Genomic DNA, 14862 nt, shown 5'->3' with positions numbered 1-14862 from the left:
AATGGATATGAAAGATGTGTATGTACACAATGGAGTGTTATTTAGCCATGAAAAGAAGGAAATTTTGTCATTTGTAGAAACACGGATGTATCTGGAGGACATTATTTTAAGTGAAATAAGCCAGGCACAGAAAGACAAATATTTCATTTTTACACTCCTATATGGGACCTAAAAATAATTGATCTCATGGAGGTAGTGAATAGAATGGTGTAGTGAATAGAATGGTCTTGGTAAGGGTGGCGGGAAGGAGTAATGAAGAGGTGTTGGTTAATGGGTAATACTGTTAAATATAAGGAAAAAGTTCTAGTGTTCAATAGTGCAATAGGGCAACTATAGTTAACAATAATTTATTATATTTCAAAATAGCTACAAGTCTTCAAATGTTCGCAACAGAAAGCAATGATAAATGTTTCAGGTGAATCATGTCCCAATTACCCTGATTTGATCATTATATGTTATATGCTTGTATCAAAATATAACATGTACTCCATGAATATGTACAATTATTATGTATCAATAAAAAAGTAAAGAAAATGTCAAGTGATGAAGCATTAAGACATTTCTTGGCCGGGCACGGTGGCTCACGCCTGTAATGCTAGCACTCTGGGAGGCCGAGGCGGGTGGATCGCTCGAGGTCAGGAGTTCAAGACCAGCCTGAGCAAGAGTGAGACCCTGTCTCTACTAAAAATAGAAAGAAATTATATGGACAACTAATATATATATATATATATATATATATACAAAAAATTAGCCGGGCATGGTGGCGCATGCCTGTAGTCCCAGCTACTCGGGAGGCTGAGGCAGTAGGATCGCTTAAGCCCAGGAGTTTGAGGTTGCTGTGAGCTAGACTGATGCCACGGCACTCACGCTAGCCCGGGCAACAGAGTGAGACTCTGTCTAAAAAAAAAAAAAAAAAAAAGACATTTCTTATACTTTATAAACTGCCTGTGTGGTATCTATGTGTGGCTCTATAGGAAACCCATTGTACGCTCTTAACTTCCACAGACAATGTTTGAAGAATGGGTGATAAAATGCTACCTTTGATATAATACCTATAGTCAAATCCAGCAAGAATCTATTTTGAGTTACATTTATAAATAATTTTAAAAGTTTAACATAAAAGTTCAGGCAAAAGTGCAGGGACACAGACCAGTGGAACAGAACAGAAAATCCAGATATAAAACCATCCTCATGTAGCCATCTAAGCTTTGACAAAGCAGACAAAAACATACTTGTGGAAAAGAATCCTTATTCAATAAATGGTGCTGGGAAAACTGGATAGCCATATGTAGAAGACTGAAACAGGACCCATAGCTTTCACCTCTCACAAAAATCAAATCACGGTGGATAACAGACTTAAACCTTAGGAGTGAAACTATTGGAATTCTAGAAGAAAACGTGGGAAATACTCTTATAGACATTGGCCTAGGCAAGGAATTTATGAGGAAGCCCCCAAAGGCAATCACAGCAACAACAAAAATAAATGGGACCTGATTAAATTAAAAAGCTTCTGCACAGCCAAAGAGACAGTCACGAGAGCAAACAGACAATCTACAGAATGGGAAAAAATATTCGCATGCTACACATCCGACAAAGGACTGATAACTAGCATCTATTCAGAACTCAGGAAAATCAGCAAGAAAAAATCAAACAGCCCTATCAAAAAGTGGGCAAAGGACATGAACACAATTTTTTCAAAAGAAGATTGAAGAATGGCCAACAAACATATGAAAAAATGCTTAACATCTCTAATCATCAGGGAAATGCAAATCAAAACCACAATGAGATATCACTTAACTCCACTGAGAATGGCCTTTATCAAACAGTCCCCAAACAATAAATGTTGGCGTGAATGCGGAAAGACAGGAACACTCATACACTGCTGGTGGGACTGAAAACTAGTGCAATCTCTGTGGAAAGCAATATGGAGATACCTTAAACAGATTCAAGTAGATCTACTATTTGATCCAGCAATCGCATTATTGGGCATGTACTCAAAAGAACAAAAGACATTCTATAAAAAAGACACCTTCACCCAAATGTTTATAGCAGCACAATTCACAATCACATAGATGTGGGCACAACCCAAATGCCCATCACTACATGAGTGGATTAGTAAAATGTGGTACATGTATACCATGGAGTATTACTCAGCTATAAGAAATAACGGTGATATAAAATCTCTTATGTTCTCCTGGATAGAGTTGGAACCCATTCTACTAAGTGAAGTATCCCAAGAATGGAAAAATAAGCACCACATGTACTCACCAGAAAATTGTTTTCCCTGATAATCACCTAAGTGCACATTTGGGAATAACACCAATTGGGTGTCAGGCAGATATGGGGTGAGGGGAGGGGATGGGTGTATACCTACATAATGAGTGCGATGCGCACTGTCCGGGGAATGGACACACTTGAAGCTCTGACTCAGGGGTGGGGGGGGCATGGGCAATATACATAGCCTAAACTTCTGTACCCCCATAATATGCTGAAATAAAAAAAAGATTTCAGTGTTTTTTTCTTAAGCAATAAAAAACTGAGATTTTTAGTATTTATTTATTACACTAAAATGTAATGCCTTCAATGACATTGGGATAAGAGAAATTTATTGCAGTAAATTAAAGCCTAACATAAAGTTTACTAATTTGCTCACACTAAATGTATTAGTTCAGGAGACAGTGTGATGAAAGAAATGTTTTAGAGACACAGGCCCTTTGTGCCAGGGTTGCTCAATCACCAACAAATGAGGGGACTGTAGGTCTCCCTGGGGCTGTTATCTTAATGGAAGATAAAATTATTACTTTAAGACTCTCATAGCCAAAGAATGAAGGACAAAAACAACTTTTTTAGTTTAACTTTGACTTCATGTTTAAATAAGATTGCCATTATATTACTCAAATTAGAACTTTAGAGAAGAGCTTCCACTCATTTCAAAATTTTATTAATTTTATTCTATGAGCTATTTGACATACGTCATGGCACTTTCCTGCCTCACTCTTGCTGCTCTCTGGCTGGAATGCCTTTTCCTTCCTCCTTTCCCAGCAAACTGGACCCACCTACCTTCCAGGATACCTTTGCCAGCCTCCACACCACAAAACTCTTCCCTTTGTGTGCACTCATATGTTTATTTCACTACTTTTTACATGGTAACAGTTGCTTGCAGGACAGCTCCCTCATAAAAAACCAAGCTTCTGCATGGTAAGTGGGACTCTTACTCCTTCTACCTCCAGCTGCTGAGCACAGAATTTGGGAGAAATTAGTGCGAACAAGTGTTTGACAAATTATTATTTAAAATCAGTTACAATTTGGAAGATAAATCTTGCTACAGACACAAATTAGTGAGAATTTATCTGTAATGATATCAGAGGTTAGAACTAACTTTTTGAGCCCTGTAGAAAATAAACTATATTTAAAACACTTTATAAGTATCCACTTAGTTGCAAAGAATTCAACAGTCAAATAATGAAATATCCTAAACAATGTTAAGACAGCTCTCTTCCTTAAAAAATGAAGTTAGCAAAAAAATATCAGTGACTGAATAGTTGGAAGAAACAGCAGCATTCTTTAAAACCACACAGTACCAATGATTTTAATGCGTTTAAAAAAAACTAATTCAGGTGAGCCTTCTTTCCTCCTATTAATATGATAGTTTTTAACATGTTGTCACATTCTCCTATCAGTAGCCCCCACAAATACATGAAAGACAGGGCAGGGATCTACTTGTTGCATTTAAAAGTACACAGCATTTAAAACTTGCCAGTAACCGACAATAAGAAATATCCACACCATCTAACACCCTTTCGTTTGTTTCAGTTGTTTCTACTGCAAAATCACTTATTCCTTATTAATAAAAAGTCCCAGACTTATATTTTTGAGAAGTATTACTATTTGGAGGGCCGAATTCTCCTTTAAGATAGAAATGTTTTAATTCTATCTAACTCTTTTGTGTTTCTTAACCTATTCAGTTACTATGTACACATTAACTCTCTGTGTTAATATGTATACTTTTATAATCTCAAGAAACAAATTCAACATGAAAAATGAATACTAACTCATTTAAATACTTTCATTCCAAGTGGTGTAAAGTATCTTTTAAGGTCACTACTCTTAGGTGCTATATGGCATACCCTACACCATAACAAAAGTTAGTTGTTATGAAAAACATATACATGAGAATAAACAGAACAGAGAGGAATTGGACCAAAATGCAGACTAGATTGTAGAACTTGACCTGATGATTTCTCCAATATTTTTCCCTTAAGATTTTCTGTTATGAGTGTACATGGTTTGTCCCTGAAAATATTAATGCTAAAACCTTTAAAACTTTGAATTAGATGTGGCTTTTAGTGAATCAGCAACTTATGGTCTATTGGCTAGATCCAGCCAAAGAAATATTAAACACTTCCCCATCAGTCCAGCCTTACTCTAAACTCTGGCTTGAAGACAGAGGAATTATTCATTCCAGGAAAATGGCCATTTCTACTTGCTTGATTTTTTTCCCACAACCAGGCCATTCCCAAATTTCAAGATGATCAGAAAAAGATACATGTAAAAACTCTCTGCTAACAAGTACACAGCAAGAGACATACAGCAAGTGTGTGTAGTTTCAGCTACTCAAACGTTTCAATATCAAGAGCATCTCTTTGTCTCTTGAGATTAGAGGGTGGCAGAATTAAGTTTCTGAGCAAAGCAATTATAGCTTCTAACAGGTAATATTCTCCTCATCCTGCTTTAAAACTTGACAATTGCCCTTTATGGCTAAAGCTTTACCATTGTCATCTTACAATTGCAACAATCTATACTAACAAACTTAAGAATATAGAATGCAAATACTATAAACAAATTTAGGAAGATGTGGATGGGGGAGGGGATGGGTGTATGCACACATAATGTGTGCAGTGCGCACTGTCCGGGGAGGGGAAGGACACGTTTGAAGCTCTGATTCCGGGTGGGGGGTGCAAGGGCAATATACATAACCTAAACTTTTGTACCCCCACAATATGCTGAAAAAAGAATTAAAAAAGACTTAAAAAAATTAAACAGCAAAAACTCTACCAACAATTCAGTGTTCATAGGTATTATTTCAGGTAGTCACAAAATAGGGACAGAGAATTGCATTTTTCTTCAGTCAGCACAAATACCAAAATATAGAATTTTATAGTCTTTAACAGGAAAGGAAAGAGGGTACTTAATGGATTTAAAAAGTTGAATAGCAAAGACTAGAAAATAATACCTAGCAGTCACAACCCAAACCTTACCATAAAAGATCGAGTACCTGCTGAAATCCTGTCCCACCCACTGACTTTTTCCATTGTGCCTACTCTCTCTGACTTTAAACCAATTAAAAAAATAAAAGTGAACTAAACTTTTTCTCTGCCTTTATTTATAAGACAGACTTTGCATTTTTTTTTAAAGATTTGATGACTTCTCATTCACTTAACGATATCTAACACTGTGCACTCTTGAAAAAAGCTCCATGTATGTTGCACAGTGATGGGACCATATGGCAGGGTGAAGAGTTGAAATTCAATTACTAAATGAGGGCTTAGTAGAAAAGTGTAATATGATTATTATAGGAATAACTAAAAATTGCCTGAACTAATATTATTACTTATATTGAATTTAAATTTAGATTTATACTTTCTTTTTTATTCTTTTTCTTTTTTTTTATTTCAGCTTATTATGGGGGTACAAAAGTTCAGGTTATATATATTGCCCTTGCCCCCCCATCCCCCTGAGTCAGAGCTTCAAGTGTGTCCATTCCCCAGACAGTGCGCATCGCACTCATCAAGTAGGTATACACCCATCCCCTCCCCCCACCCACCACCTCTGTCCGATACCCAATTAGTGTTATTCCCAAATGTGCACTTAGGTGATGATCAGGGAAACCAATTTGCTGGTGAGTACATGTGGTGCTTATTTTTCCATTCTTGGGATACTTCACTTAATAGAAAAGGGTTCCAACTCCCTGCAGGAGAACAAAACACATTGTATATCACTGTTATTTCTTATAGCTGAGTAATACTCCATGGTATACATGTACCACATTTTACTGATCCACTCATGAATTGATGGGCATTTGGGTTGTTTCCACATCTTTGCAATTGTGAATTGTGCTACTATAAACCTTCGGGTGCAGGTATCTTTGTCATAGAATGTCTTTTGTTCTTTGGGGTAGATGCCGAGTAATGGGATTGCTGGATCGAATGGTAGGTCTACTTGAATCTGTTTAAGGTATCTCCATATTGTTTTCCACAGGGGTTGCACTAGTTTGCAGTCCCACCAGCAGTGCACGAGTGTTCCTGTTTCTCCGTATCCATGCCAACATGTATTGTTTTGGGACTTTTTGATAAAGGCTGTTCTCACTGGATTAAGTGATATCTCACTGTGGTTTTGATTTGCATTTCCCTGATGATTAGAGAGGTTGAGCATTTTTTCATATGTGTGTTAGCCATTCTTATATCTTCTTTTGAAAAATTTCTATTTATGTCCTTTGCCCACTTTTTGATAGGGTTGTTGCTCTTGAGTTGTCTAGCCAGAGGTGTGTCTATTTTGTTTGTCTTTTCAAAGAACAAACTTTTTGTTTTATTAATCTCCCTTATTGTTTTTTTGTTGTCCTTTTCATTTTGTTCTGATTTGATCTTAATAACTTCTCTCCTTCTGCTGGGTTTGGGGCTGGTCTGTTATTCTTTCTCCAGCTCTTTGAGTCTATTCATTAGGTTGTCTATTTATAAGTTTTCTGTCTTTTTGATATAGGCATTTATGGAAATGAATTTTCCTCTCAGGACTGGTTTAGCTATGTCCCACTGATTTTGATAAGTTGTGTCTGCTTTGTCATTTAATTCAAAGAATCTTTTGATTTCCATTTTGATTTCTTCATTTATAAAATAATCATTCAGGAGAAGGTTGTTTAACTTCCATGACTTTGAGTAGAAATGAGAATTTCTGTTAGGGTTAATGTCTACCTTTATTCCTCTGTGATCTGGGAAGATTCATGGTATAATTTCTATTTTTTTGAATTTTTTAAGACATGCTTTATGTCCTAGGATATGGTCAATCTTAGAGAATGTCCCATGAGCTGATGAGAAGAATGTATATTCAGTGGATTTTGGGTAGAATTTCCCGTAGATGTCAGTCAGACCCATTTGTTCTAGTATTGTATTTAAGTCCATTATTTCTTTGTTTATTTTCTGTTTTGAGGGTCTGTCCTGTGCTGTCAGCTGGGTTTTGAAGTCTCCGGCTATTATGGTGTTGCTGTTTATCATTTGGTTTAGATCAAGTAGGGTTTGCTTTATGAATCTGTGTGAACCTAAGTTGGGTGCATACATATTAAGTATAGTTATGTCTTCTTATTGAACTATATCCTTCAGCATTATATAGTGTATATGTACATGCAAAGATGCATTTAGACTGAAAACAAAAGGGTGAAAATCGATATTTCAAGCAAATGGAAGCCAAAAGAAAGCTGGTGTGGCGGTTTTAATCTCCAATGACTTAGTTTTTAAATTAAAAAAAGTAATGAAAAACAAAGATAGTTACTATATACTGGTGAAGGGTACAATTCAGCAAGAAGACATAACTATACTTAATATATATGCACCCAATTTAGGTGCACCCAGATTCATAAAGCAAACCCTACTTGATCTGAACCAAATGATAGATAACAATACTATAGTGGCTGGAGACTTTAACACCCTGCTGATAGTATAGATTTATACTTTAGGTATAGCTTCTAAATTTCGGTTTAATGGGTAGACCATGAATTTATTTCCTCTCCCTCCTGAAATTCATTAGAATTAAAGGCATCAAATAAAGGTTGTATACAAGACCAGGAAAAAGGATTGATAGCAGATTACTTTTCATATTGAAAGATAAAAAGATGACAAAGGAGTGGTAACTGGTATGGAAGCACAACTATGGTGCACCCAGAGAATGACTGGAACAGCCTCATTGAACTCAAGGCAGTCTCAGAATTCAGAAGGCACATGGCACCGTGGGAGGTAGGTAAAACAAAACAAAAGCCAACAAAGTCAGTTCAAAATCTGTGGTTAGAGCCCCTCCTCCACCTGTGCCCCCATCTTATATGGAATTTAGATGTGTATTCCTGGAGCTATAAACCTGAGTGTTTCTGGGCTCAGAGGTACCAGTCTCAGAGATACTAGGGCTGAAATTTGGAAAATGGGAAAAGTCCATTCACTGAAAAATGTACAAGTAGCCAAGTTTGCACTTCCCGGGTAGAAAATGAAGAGCTCTTTCTCTGAAGAGACTGAACTGTCCCAGAGAAAAGACTCTCAGCTAATACCTACGTGATGAGTGCATTGCGCACTGACGGGAATGGACACGCTTGAATGTTCTGACTCGGGGGGATGGGCAGGACATGGGCGATATATATAACCTGAACTTTTGTACCCCCATCATAAGCTGAAAAAAAAAAAAAAAAAAGCCAGCTTGTCCTTCAAATCCTCACAGTGAAAGCCATCAGTTAACAAAAGTCCTGCTCCTGCATGGTGTTTCCAATTAGAAAAATATAGGGACCGCCACCACACATTTGAGAGAAGGCTCCAACAAGAGAGATCAAAACAACAGGAAAAACGAATTTATAGAAGTGGTAAAAATTCAGTAGAAAATAAAAACTTTAAAAAATTTCTTAAAATACTCTCAAAAAGACAAAACTTTTTTTTAATTAATTAATTTATTTTTTATTTTTTTGTTTGTTTTTCAGCTCATTATGGGGGCACAAAAGATCAGGCTATATACATTGCCATGCCTCCCCATCTCCCCGAGTCTGAGCTTCAATTGTGTCCATTCCCTAGACAGTGCACATCACACTCATCATGTAGGTGTGCACCCTTCCCCTCCCCCCACCCCATCCCCCCCAGTCAGAACTTCAAGCGTGTCCATTCCCCAGGCAGTGCGCAAAGACTTTTAATAGAAGTGTTAGAGTATACAGTCAAAGAATCCCCAGGAAGTAGAACAAAAAAACAAACTGGAAAGCAGTGGGGGGATAATTAAAGATCAATGCAGAAATATTGGTCAAAGAGGCCCAACATTTGAATAAGGATATAAGAAAAAAGAAGGAACAGAAAAAATAGTAAGGAAACAAAACTCTCTAGAAGAGATGGTCTGCAAACTTAGTGGACCCAATAAAATGAAAAAAATCCCCCAAACCATATTACAAAATTGCATTAATCCCAGATATAGAGAATGCACTAAAATTCTTTCAGAGAAGGAAAGGGATAAAGATGACAAATTGGTTACATATAATGTATCACACAATGGCAACAGATGCAAGGACCACACTAAATTGAGAACACAATAGAGAAATGTCTTCAGATGATGAAATTTAATTTCAAGCTAGAATTTTATGTTCTATCAAATGGGAGGGATTTTCAGACAGGCTAGATCTCCAAGAATGTCTGCCCATGTGCCCTTTCCTGGGGGAATGTGCTCCAGTAAAACTAGGGATTATGACTAGGTGAGGTGGCTCAATCCTCTAATTCCTGTACTTTGAGAAGCCAAGGTAGGAGAATTGCTTGAGTAAAGAAGCTTGAGACCAGCTTGATCAACACAGAAAGACTCCATCTCTGCAAAAAGAAAAAAAAAAAAATTAGCCAGGTGTGGTGTCATATGCCTGTAGTCCCAGCTACCTGGGAGGCTGAGACAGGAAGATTGCTTGAGCCCAGGGGGTTGAGGGTGCAGTGAGTTAGGATCATGACACTGCACTCTAGCCTGGGCAACAGAGAAAGACCCTATCTCAAAAACAAAACAACAAAAGACCCTCAAGGAGTATAACAAGACATGGGAAACACAGAACCTATGGCATAGGGGATCCGACACAAGAGAGCCATTATGTGAGATCCCAGAGGACTTCAAAGAGATGTCCCAGAAAAACAGGCTAACAAAGCGGGACTAGCAAAACAAAGCAGTCCATACTGGAGGAGAATGACAAAAGGCTGAGAGGAGTTGTCTCCAAGAGAAAAATGAAACAGATGTATTTTAGTAGACGGAAAATATTTAGATGGGCGTGTGACAAATGTCACAAAATTTGGGGGATTAATAGCTGTTAGAAAACAGGCAAATAAATATAGTCAGGAAATTAATTCCACAAGAAATAGAAGGATGTGAAAGCAGGGAGACCAGCCGGTGACCACTTATTTGGTTGTGTGAGCTCATGTAGGCTAAGAAAAGGGGATTGTCTGGGAGAAGTGAGGTGCTCAGATTTCAGAAATATTTAATAGAAAGAATGAAGGGTGTGCAGAAGAAGAACAGCAAGAAAACTGTATGACTCAGCAACAAACAATATTTGCATAGTCATAATGCAAATATTAATTACTCATTTAATACAAAATGTGATACATGTCAAGGAAATGGAGGGAGGGAAATAAGGTCATGGTGGAGTGAGGAAGCTCAGCTTTTACCTGCTATGACAGGAAATCAGCAGAGAGGGCTAAAAATGAACTTAGCTATTATCACTATTACTTTGATTAAAAAATAAGTTTAAATGATTAAGGCAAAAATGTTTAAGGCAGATCTTTATACCACAATCAAGTTATTGAAATTTAGCTGAAATGTTAGAAAGCCTTTAAAAATTGGCACCACTCAGTCAAAGGCTTTTCCACATAAATTTGTTACTTAGGAAAATAGAAGAGATTTAGAAAATCCGCAAAAAAGAGTCCCACGCTAACAGTATGTGGTCCTCTTTATATTTTTAAGGAATCATGACAGACATACTTTTAATTCAAACTATTAATGTCTTAATTTTTCAACTGTTTACTTACATGCTTTAAATGGTTGCCCTTCCTCTTTTCTTGCCCTCAAAATAATAACTAAATTGATTAATTCTGATACAAATGTCATAGAATAAAAGTAGCTGCTCATTATCTGATGAATTACCAATATACAAAATCAGATAAAATTCCATTCTTTTAAAAATAATTTTCTGCAAACTTTATAATTTAAATAACCTCACAAGATGAATGTCATAAAGTAAAATCTAAAATGTTAGTTTTACTTTTTGATTTAACAGATATTCTATTATATGCAGGCCAGGTGCAGTGGCTCACACCTGTACTCCTAGCACTTTGCAAAGGAGGCCGAGGCAGCAGAATCACTTGAGGCCAGGAGTTTGGGACCAGCCTGAGCAACAGGGAGACCCCATCCCTACAAAAAATCAGAAAAATTAGCCAGGCATGCCTGTAGTCCCAGCTACTTGGGAGGCTGATGCAGGAGGATTGCTCAAGCCCAGGAATTTGAGGTTGCAATGAGCTATGATGACACCACTACACTCTAGCCTGGGTTACACAGAGGAAGATCCTGTCTTAAAATAAAAAAGAAATAAATGAAAATCTATTACATACAAATGAAAGAATCCCCATGTAGAAAAGAGCAAAACAAATTAGGCCAGATGAGAAATTTAGCTAATCAAAAAGTAAACCTGTTGCGTATTTGAACCTCTACCCAGTAGTATCTTCTAATTCTACATTGACACACAGCTTACTTTAATTACCAGTATCTACCAGCGAACAGCTCTTAAGAACCAGTTTCTGTTCAGGCACCAATCCCTAGATGCATCTGAATCCGTGGAAGCATCCTTATTGGTGATCTACTAATATGTCACTGAAAAATAAATTGATCTTTACATAACTGGAAAGTAACATAGCTGGCATTGAAATTTTAAAATGAGTGTGCTAACTGCATTGAACATGGTACCTACAGAACACAAAATAACTTTGTTGTAACAAAGGTCAGAAGAGTAAATGCTGCAAGAGGGACTTTGGCTGCACTTTGTTTCCCACACTGCCTCCTCCTCTGAGGCTGGATGGCATTTTAGGCACACATTTCTCACCACTGAAGAGACAGGGGGATGGGATAGTTTTCTTCTGTTTCCACACACTCTACATGAGAGAAGCTCATGGCTCTGCAAGAAACGGAGAAATACAGCGATCCTAACCAGAAATGATTGGTTCAAGACAGGCAAAGTACGCACAAACTATGGAAATGCAGTATAGGCCGACACCCAATTTCTTCATTTCTGTAGGATAGGGGAAAAAAAGAAACCCCTATTTTTTATTGTGCTGCATTCCTTTTTTTTTTTTTTTTTTTTGTCACAATCCAGTTTATTATGAAAACAGGCTGGTGTGGGGACATGGGATAGACAAGCACATTTAGGTCAGGTGGCTCAGGTGAAGTAGTGGGGCTTCTTTGCATTGATGCCATACTCGCTGAGGGCAGGGCCAGGTCCTCTGCGGTTAGAGTGGACTTGTGGTCCTTGCTCTTGCTCCAGGAGCTGCCAGAGGCTGTGCCCTTTATTTTGCAGTGCTGTAGGGCATCCTTGGCAATATCTGGGATGAATTTCTGGGCAGCTAGGGAGATGAGCCGAATTATGTGTGGGTCTGAGGCCTCAAAGCCAGCAGGGTTCAGGTAGTAACCAGTCACTGCATGAGGGACCCTGGGCGAGTAATCCTCCCGCTGCATTAAGAAGTCCAGCAGAAGCGGGCTGGACACCGCAGGCTTCCAGTCTCCGCCGCCGAGCTCCACAGTAGGTAAACTGCGCCGCCCGCCCACACCTGAGCCGCCCCGCTGGGCTGGTCCCGCCCGCGCAGCCAAGGGCCCCATGCCCCCAGCCGCGGCTCCAGCCCCGGGTCCCCCTGCTGGCCCTGCTAGGCTGGTCTTGTTCTCTGTGGTGGGGCGGCACCAGTGGGCGGCGCTGTGGGATCCGGGCCTGGGGCCAAAGCGGAGGAGGCCGGAGCCAGTTCCCTCTGCTTTAGAGCTGCTGCAGCTCATATGACCCCTGGGAGAGGCAGACTTCTAATATTCTTATGTAATACAAACCTCACTTCTTGTATTCTTGCTGTTGAGATCAACTGAAAAACCTGGTTGTAGATGGCTTTTTAGCAAATAAACTAAGATTTAACATAACATTAAGGTAAATAAGCAGGAGTGCAGAACAATCCTAGGGTTCTGATTCTCATCCTAAAACAAGCAGGATTGGAAAATTGGCAGTAGTTTCACTTGCTGAGGCCAACCTCTGGGAAATACCTCAGCGCATGTTTATATTACATTAGGATGAAAAGGTTTCGAATAGCTTAAATTTCTGAGCAGGACAGATGTGGATGTGACAGGATCATCTGGTTAGATCACTGTATTAAAAGGGGCCAAAATCATAGTTCAATCCCCACATGTAAACAACTGAGTTTTTTTTCATTTGCTCAAATAAAAACCTAACTGCAGGCTAAATCCGATCGTTCATCTTTAAAGTGTGTTCTTTGGAGCAGGGCAAGAAGGGTAAAGAAATATGGAGAGATGGGGATAAATCTATGACCACTTCTAAATCATGGGGCCTATTGTGTTCATAAAGAGGAGGCAAATTGTATAAACAGAAAGTCTAGATGTTCTCAGTGAAACAGTGACAACTAGAGGCAAGTGTATCAAATGTCAAAATGACAGGTGAACAAATGAAAAGTTGAAAATTTTAAAGTAATTATGAGTTCTTCTAAATACTTTCTATAAGGCATTCCATAAAACAGAAATAGTTTTTAGTCTTTTCTTGGAGGAAAAAAATATTGTCTTACCATCCATTTTAGATTTGCTCAGAAAAATTGCTCCTGCCCTTGGATGGCCAGTTGGATTTGATTCCAAAGTTAAATCTGTAGAGGAAAAAGACGTGATAATTTAGAAGAATGAAAAAGATGCTTTTAAAAACAGCTACACATTGTGATTACAGGCATAGAGGCTCATGCCTGTAATCCAGCACTTTTGGAGGCTGATACAAGAGGATCATCTGAGCCCATAAGTTCAAGGCTGCAGTGAGCTATGATTACAACACTGCACTCCAGCCTGGAAGATAGAGTGAGATTCTGTCTAAAAAATAGGTACACATTAATTTTAATCACTTTTAGCAGTCTTGAAAGAAGTGTGTAGTAATAAATATGAAGAAATATGGTGGCAACAATATAAAAATTCTACTGGGAAATGCACCATGGTTGAATCTTTCCATACATGTAGACTAAAACTAGGCTATGCAACTTCTTTTTTTTTTTTTTTAACTTGTACCTGAATAATCTGATGCAACTAGTAGAGGAATCATCTACATGATCTCCTCCTTGTACTTCTCAAATAGGAACACTCTCACCCTCCTCTATGCTGATATGACTAGCACATTTCAGGATCAGTCTCAAGTAGCAAGTGATGCTGTGGCCAATTACTGTCAGACACCAGCTCAATATGTCAAATATACTAAAATAAACAGGATGGTTTTTGGCAAGCATTCTTTAGATAATCAAAGGCTAATTTTAACTCCATTCAATAAATGAACTCATTTATTTATCTGTGATGTATCTGGGATATTCTTCATGGCAGATTTAAGAGGGCTGCATAAAAAGTTTAATTTTCTAATCTACAGGAACATTGTCATAACAGTAAGTGAGGTTTTTAATTTTGGCCTCAATATCCAAAGCTAAACTCTCATGTTTTTCTTCCCACAGCATGGTTAATTTGGGGATTCATCAAAATTATCTTCTGGAGCAGGTCATAGAACAGCTTCTAAAAAATTTTGATCCTACCTATGCCTGCAGGTCACCAAAGTGGGATAATCTCCTATGTAAGTGAGACTACAAAACAGATTATTGAATTTCCATAAAACAAACTTTACCATCATATGGGATAATAAAAGTTGTCATGAGAGGAAACAATAAACTAATTAATTAAGGTAAACATCCCTCAGAGGAAAAAGTCCATAAGACACCTCACTAATGTTGAATACTGCTTTTCCTCTAAGATTCTACTAGTTATAAGATCCATCTCAATTGCACAGATGTTAAAATGTAAAAATATATGTAATTTATAATAAATGAAATGCATTAT

The 14862-nt window shown here is 38.0% G+C and overlaps 1 pseudogene; it reads right to left on the bottom strand.

The window, feature by feature from the left end:
• Window positions 1–12178: 12178 nt before the first annotated feature.
• LOC138378753 (transcription initiation factor TFIID subunit 10 pseudogene) lies at window positions 12179–12783 on the bottom strand (annotated as a pseudogene).
• Between the last annotated feature and the right edge of the window lie 2079 nt (window positions 12784–14862).

This window comes from Eulemur rufifrons, chromosome 30, assembly GCF_041146395.1.
Source record: "Eulemur rufifrons isolate Redbay chromosome 30, OSU_ERuf_1, whole genome shotgun sequence".
NCBI lineage: Eukaryota > Metazoa > Chordata > Mammalia > Primates > Lemuridae > Eulemur > Eulemur rufifrons.
Note: the sequence above shows the minus strand (reverse complement) of the source record. Positions and strands in the feature narration are given on the sequence as shown.